The sequence below is a fragment of the Rhinoderma darwinii genome, chromosome 4 (genome assembly GCF_050947455.1).
Source record: "Rhinoderma darwinii isolate aRhiDar2 chromosome 4, aRhiDar2.hap1, whole genome shotgun sequence".
Taxonomy (NCBI): Eukaryota; Metazoa; Chordata; class Amphibia; order Anura; family Rhinodermatidae; genus Rhinoderma; species Rhinoderma darwinii.
In genome coordinates this window covers 173,123,370-173,129,369 of record NC_134690.1, presented here as the reverse complement: position 1 = coordinate 173,129,369, position 6,000 = coordinate 173,123,370, and positions in this window count along the sequence as shown.

The following is a 6,000-nucleotide window of genomic DNA, read 5'->3' as shown; positions in this document are numbered from 1 at the left end:
CTGACAAAGTCTATACACTGCATGTAGTGCAGTATATTAGAATTGCGATCAGGGCCTCCTGTCCTGAAGTCCCCTAGTGGGACAAAGCAATAAAGTAAAAAAAAGTTGGGTAATAATAAGAAACTAAAAGGTTTAAAAGTAATAAAAGTAAAAATCCCCCTTTTTCCCTTATCAGTCCTTATTATTAATAAAAATAAATAAATAAACAAATAAACTATACATAATTGGTATCACCGCGTCCGTATCGGCCTGAACTACAAAATTATTTAGTTATTTATCCCGCGCGGTGAACGCCATAAAAGAAAATAATAAACCATACCAGAATAACAATTGTTTGGTCACTTCACCTCCCAAAAAATGTAATAAAAATAGATCAAAAAGTCGCATGTACCCAAAAATGGAACTGATTGAAACTACAGTTAGTTATGCAAAATACAAGTCCTCGCACGGCTTTCTTGATGGAAAAATAAAAAAGTTCTGGCTCTTAGAATATGGCAACACAAAAAGGAAATTATTTTTCACAAAAAGTATTTTATTGTGCAAACGCCATAAGACATATAGAAAAACTATAAACATATGGTATCGCCACGCAGAATAAAGTGAATGTCATTTATAGCGCACGGTGAACGCAGTAAAAAAACAATAGTAGAATTGCTGTTTTTTAGTCACCACGCCTCTTAAAAATAGAATAAAAACTGATCAAAAAGTCGCATGCACCCCATGATAACTACAATGAATTCCTCAATGGGTCTAGTTTCCAAAATGGGGTCACTTTTGGGGGGTTTCCACTGTTTTGGCACTACAAGACCTCTTCTAACCGGACATGGTGCCTAATAAAAAGGAGGCCTCAAAATCCACTAGGTGCTCCTTTGTTTCGGAGGCCGGTGCTTCAGTACATTAGCGTACTAGGGCCACATGTGGGATATTACTGAAAACTGAAGAATCTGGGCAATAAGTATTGAGTTGCGTTTCTCTGGTAAAACCTTCTGTTTTACAGGAAAAAATTGAATAAAGAGGATTTTCTGACAAAAAAAATAAATATGTAAATTTCACCTCTACTTTGCTTTAAATTCCTGTGAAACACCTAAAGGGTTAATAAACTTTCTAAATGCTGTTGTCAATACTTTGAGGGGTCTAGTTTCTAAAATGGGGTGTTTGATAGGGGTTTCCAATATATAGGCTCCTCGAAGCAACTTCAGAACTGAACTAGAACCTGAAAAAAAAAAAATGAGGCAATACTTTGCTTCTTACATTATGCTGATAATGAGCAGTGCCCACCCCGAGATGACCCAAGTTTTGACCGTTTGTATAAACGGAGACCCCTATTAGACCATTTTAGTGCCCGGTTTTCCCAACCATACACCCCTGAGGAGTGTATTTATGTTGATGAGTCCTTGGTACATTTTAAAGGGAGGCTTCAATTCCGCCAGTACCTGCCGGGTAAGAGGGCAAGGTATGGCGTGAAGATGTATAAGCTGTGCGAGAGTGCATCAGGGTATACTTACAAATTTAGGATATATGAAGGGAAGGACACCTGTATTCAGCCCCCAGAATGCCCCCCTTTACAGGGAGTTAATGCAAAAATTGTGTGGGATTTGGTGCACCCACTGCTGGACCAGGGTTACCACCTCTACCTGGATAATTTTTATACCAGCGTCCCACTCTTCCAGTGCCTCGCTTCCAGAAGTACTGCAGCATGCGGCACTGCTAGAAGAAATCTGAGAGGCCTCCCTAAGACTCTGCTTGGGCAAACAAGAAGGGGTGAGAGCAGGGCACATTCTAGCAGCAACATATTGTGTGTCAAGTACAAGAGAGATGTCCTTGTATTGACAACAATACATGGCCACACCAGTACCCATGTACCTGTACGAGGTACCAGTACAGAGACCCCCAAACCAGACTGCATCCTGGACTACAATAGGTACATGGGAGGGGTGGACTTGTCAGAACAAGTCCCGAAGCCCTACAGCGCCATGCGGTGTGGTATATGAAGCTGGCGGTGCACATCATACAGATGGCATTGTACAATGCGTACGTACTACGTCGATGTACAGGCCAGAGGGGAACTTTCCTGGAATTTCAAGAGGTGATGATCAAGAACCTAATCTTTAGGGACCAAGAAGGGGGCACCCAGTACATCTGGAATCGAGGCCACACGCATCGTACCAGGGCAACACTTTCCAGGAGAAGTTCCCCAAACTGGCAAGAAGGGAAAAAGTCAAAAGAGGTGCAAAGTCTGCTATAAGAGGGGGATAAGGTAGGACACAATATATCAATGTAAAACGTGTCCCGAAAAACTAAGGCTCTGTATGAAAGAGTGTTTTAAAATGTATCATACATCCCTTGATTTTTAATCTACCCCAGTTTTACTTACCCTGATGCACTCCGCACAGCTTATCCCCCTCATCTTTCCCTTCTGAGCCCTGCTGTGTACCCAGGCATCTGATAACAGCCACATTGAGGGTATTGCCATAACCGGGAAAACCCACATTACAGTTTATGGGGTGTATGTCTCCGGTCAAAATGCTCACTACACCTCTAGATGAATGCCTTAAGGGGTGTAGTTTTTAAAACGGGGTCACTTCTCGGGGGCTTCTGCATACATGACTTCAAACCAGAAAATCCCCAATAAGCCAAATGGTGCTCCTTTCCTTCTTAGCCCTCCAATGGGCCCAAACGGCAGTTTATCACCACAAATGGGGTATTGCCGCACTCAGGACAAATTGGGCAACAAAATGGGGAATTTTATTTCTTGTGAAAATAAGAAATTTTGAGCCAAACTACATCTTATTGGAAAAAATTAAATTTTTCTTAATTCCCAGCCCAATTCAAATAAATTCTGTGAAAAAACTGTGGGGTCTAAATGGTCACAACACCCATAAATGAATTCCTTGAGGGGTGTAGTTTCCAAAATGGGGTCACTTCTGGTGGGTTTCCATTGCTTTGATACCTCTGGGGTTCTGCAAATGCGACATGGCACCCGAAAACCAATCCAGGAAAATCTATACTCCAAAGAACACACAGCGCTCCTTCCCTTCTGAGGCCTCCCATGGGCCCAAACGGCAGGTTATCGCCACAAATGGGGTATTGCTGCACTCAGGAGAAATTGGCCAACAAAAGTGGGTATTAGGTTCCCTGTGAAAATAAGACATTTTGATGAAAAATGACATCTTATTGGAAAAATAAATTTTAATTTCACATTCCCATTCCTCATTCATATACGTGCTGTGAAAAAACTGTGCGGTCTAAATGGTAACAACAACCATACATGAATTTCCTGAGGGGTGTAGTTTTGGCACCTCAACACCTCTTCAAACCTGGCATGCTACCTAAAATATATTCTAATAAAAGGGGCCCAAAATGCACTAGGTGCTTTTTTGCTTCTGGGGCTTCTGTTGAAATTCAGCAGGAAAAATGAAATTTGCAAATTTCACCTCCACTTTGCTTTAATTCCTGTGAAATGCCTAAAGGGTTAAAAAAACGTTCTAAATGCGATTTTGAATACTTTGAGGGGTCTAATTTTTAAAATGGGGTGTTTATGGGGGTTTCTAATACATAGGCCCCTCAAAGCCACTTCAGAACTGAACAGGTACCTTAAAAAACTGGCTTTTGACATTTTCTTAAAAATATGAGAAATTGCTGTTTGTTCTAAGCCTTGTAACGTCCAAGAAAAATAAAAGAATGTTCAAAAAACGATGCAAATCTAAAGTAGACATATGGGAAATGTGAACTAGTTTTGGGTGGTATAACCATCTGTTTTACAAGCAGATGTATTTAAATTCAGAAAAATTCAATTTTTTTCTAAATTTTCTCTCAATTTTGCAATTTTTCACAAATAAACACTGAATTTGACTAATTTTACCAATAACATGAAGCCCAATGTCTCACGAGAAAACAATCTCAGAATCGCTCGGATAGGTTTAAGCATTCCAAAGTTATTACCACATAAAGTGAAATATGTCAGATTTGAAAAATGGGCTCGGAGCCTTAAGGCCAAAACAAGGCTGCGTCCTTAAGGGGTTAAAGAGAGCATTAATCAGATCCAACAAAAGACACCAACGATAAAACTAAAGGAACTCCAAAGATCCACAACAGAAATGGCAGAATCTGTCCAAAGGCCACTATAAGTCGTACACTCCACTGAGTGGGGCTTTATGGAAGAGTGGCCCAGAAAAAAAGCCATTGTTTAACCTTAGCCGATTTTTCAAATCTGACATGAGTCACTTTATGTGGTTATAACTCTGGAATGCTTTTACCTATCCAAGTGATTCTGAGATTCTGATCTCGTCACATATTGTACTTTATGTTAGTGAAAAAATTTGGTCGATAAATTCAATATTTATTTGTAAAAAACACCAAGATTTAGAGAAAATTTGCAAAAATGTGCATTTTTCTAAAATTTAAATGTATCTACTTGTAAAACAGATAGTAATACCACACAAAATACTTACTAGTTTATATTTCCCATATGTCTACTTTATGTTTGCATCATTTTTTTGAACATCCTTTTATTTTTCTAGGACGTTACAAGGCTTAGAACTTTAGCAGCAATTTCTCATATTTTCAAGAAAATTTCAAAAGCCTATTTTTTCAGGGACCAGTTCATTTCTGAAGTGGCTTTGAGGGCCTTATATATTAGAAAGTCCCCATAAATCACCCCATTTTGAAAACTGCACCCCTCAAAGTATTCAAAACAGCATTCAGAAAGTGTTTTAACCCTTTAGGCGTTTCACAGGAATTAAAGCAATGTAGAGGTGAAATTTACAAATGTAATTTTTTTTGGCCAAAATTCATTTGTAATACATTTTTTTCTGTACCACAGAAGGTTTTACCCAAGAAACGCAACTCAATACTTATTGCCCAGATTCTGCAGTTTTTAGAAATATCCCACATGTGGCCCTAGCGTGCAAATGGACTGAAACAGTGGCATCAGAAGCAAGGGAGCACCTAGACGATTTTGTGGCCTCCTTTTTTTAGAATATATTTTAGGCACCATGTCAGGTTTGAATAGGTCTTGTGGTGCCAAACAGTAAAGACTCCCCAAAAGTGACCCCATTTTGGAAACTACACCCCTCAAGGAATTTATCTAGGGGTATAGTTAGCATTTTTAACCCATAGTTTTTTTGCTAAATTTATTTGAATTAGTATATGAAGATAAAAATCTACTTTCTTTCTGAAAAAACAGACATTTTTAATTTTTACAAGGAAAAAAGTAAAAAAAAAACACCCCAACATATGTAAAGCAATTTCTTCCGATTATAGCAATACCCCATATGTGGTAATAAACTGCTGTCTAAATTACCTGTCAAATATGCAAATGTTGCTGCAGATGCGCGAATCTGCACCAACATTTGCAGCGGAAAAATTCTGCCACGTCTGAATGTGCCCTTATACTGCTCTGTATGTGTCTGTGTCTTCAATCCTTCTGGTCAAGTCACTCCTATCTCCAGCTTTATTGTGATTTTATTTTCCATTGTTGGGAGACTGCTGCTAAAAAATATTGAAGATATGTTGTGAATATACAAGAATCCTCTGGAACATCAGTAACCATGGAAACAGTCAACCTGGTTCTAGATTACGCTAAAGCATGTCAGAAACTCACAGCGTAACGTCACCTTTCAAAGACCAGCTTGCGTTACAAGTCCAAGTTCACATATCAGGGTTATTCAAAGAAGCCGAGGTGCAAAGCAAAAAGATTGTAATTGGGCAAAATTATTTTGCATGAAAAAATAGAAAGCAGAAAAGTATATCTAGTCTGAAAAGACAGGAGTACTTACCGTGCAAACCCTCCTCCAGGCCAACAGAACGTAGAACCGTTTGTGTGTCCCCAGATCCTCCATTATGTCACATTATTCTTTCTATGGAATTAATGCTATTTCCCTATACAAGGTTTGCGGTGCAGATCTGCAGATTTGTGCTTTGCCCATTAATGTCTGTCTGACTTATATGGTTCTAGTGATAACTTTTTGTAAACATTCTGAATATTTAACCCCTTGCCGC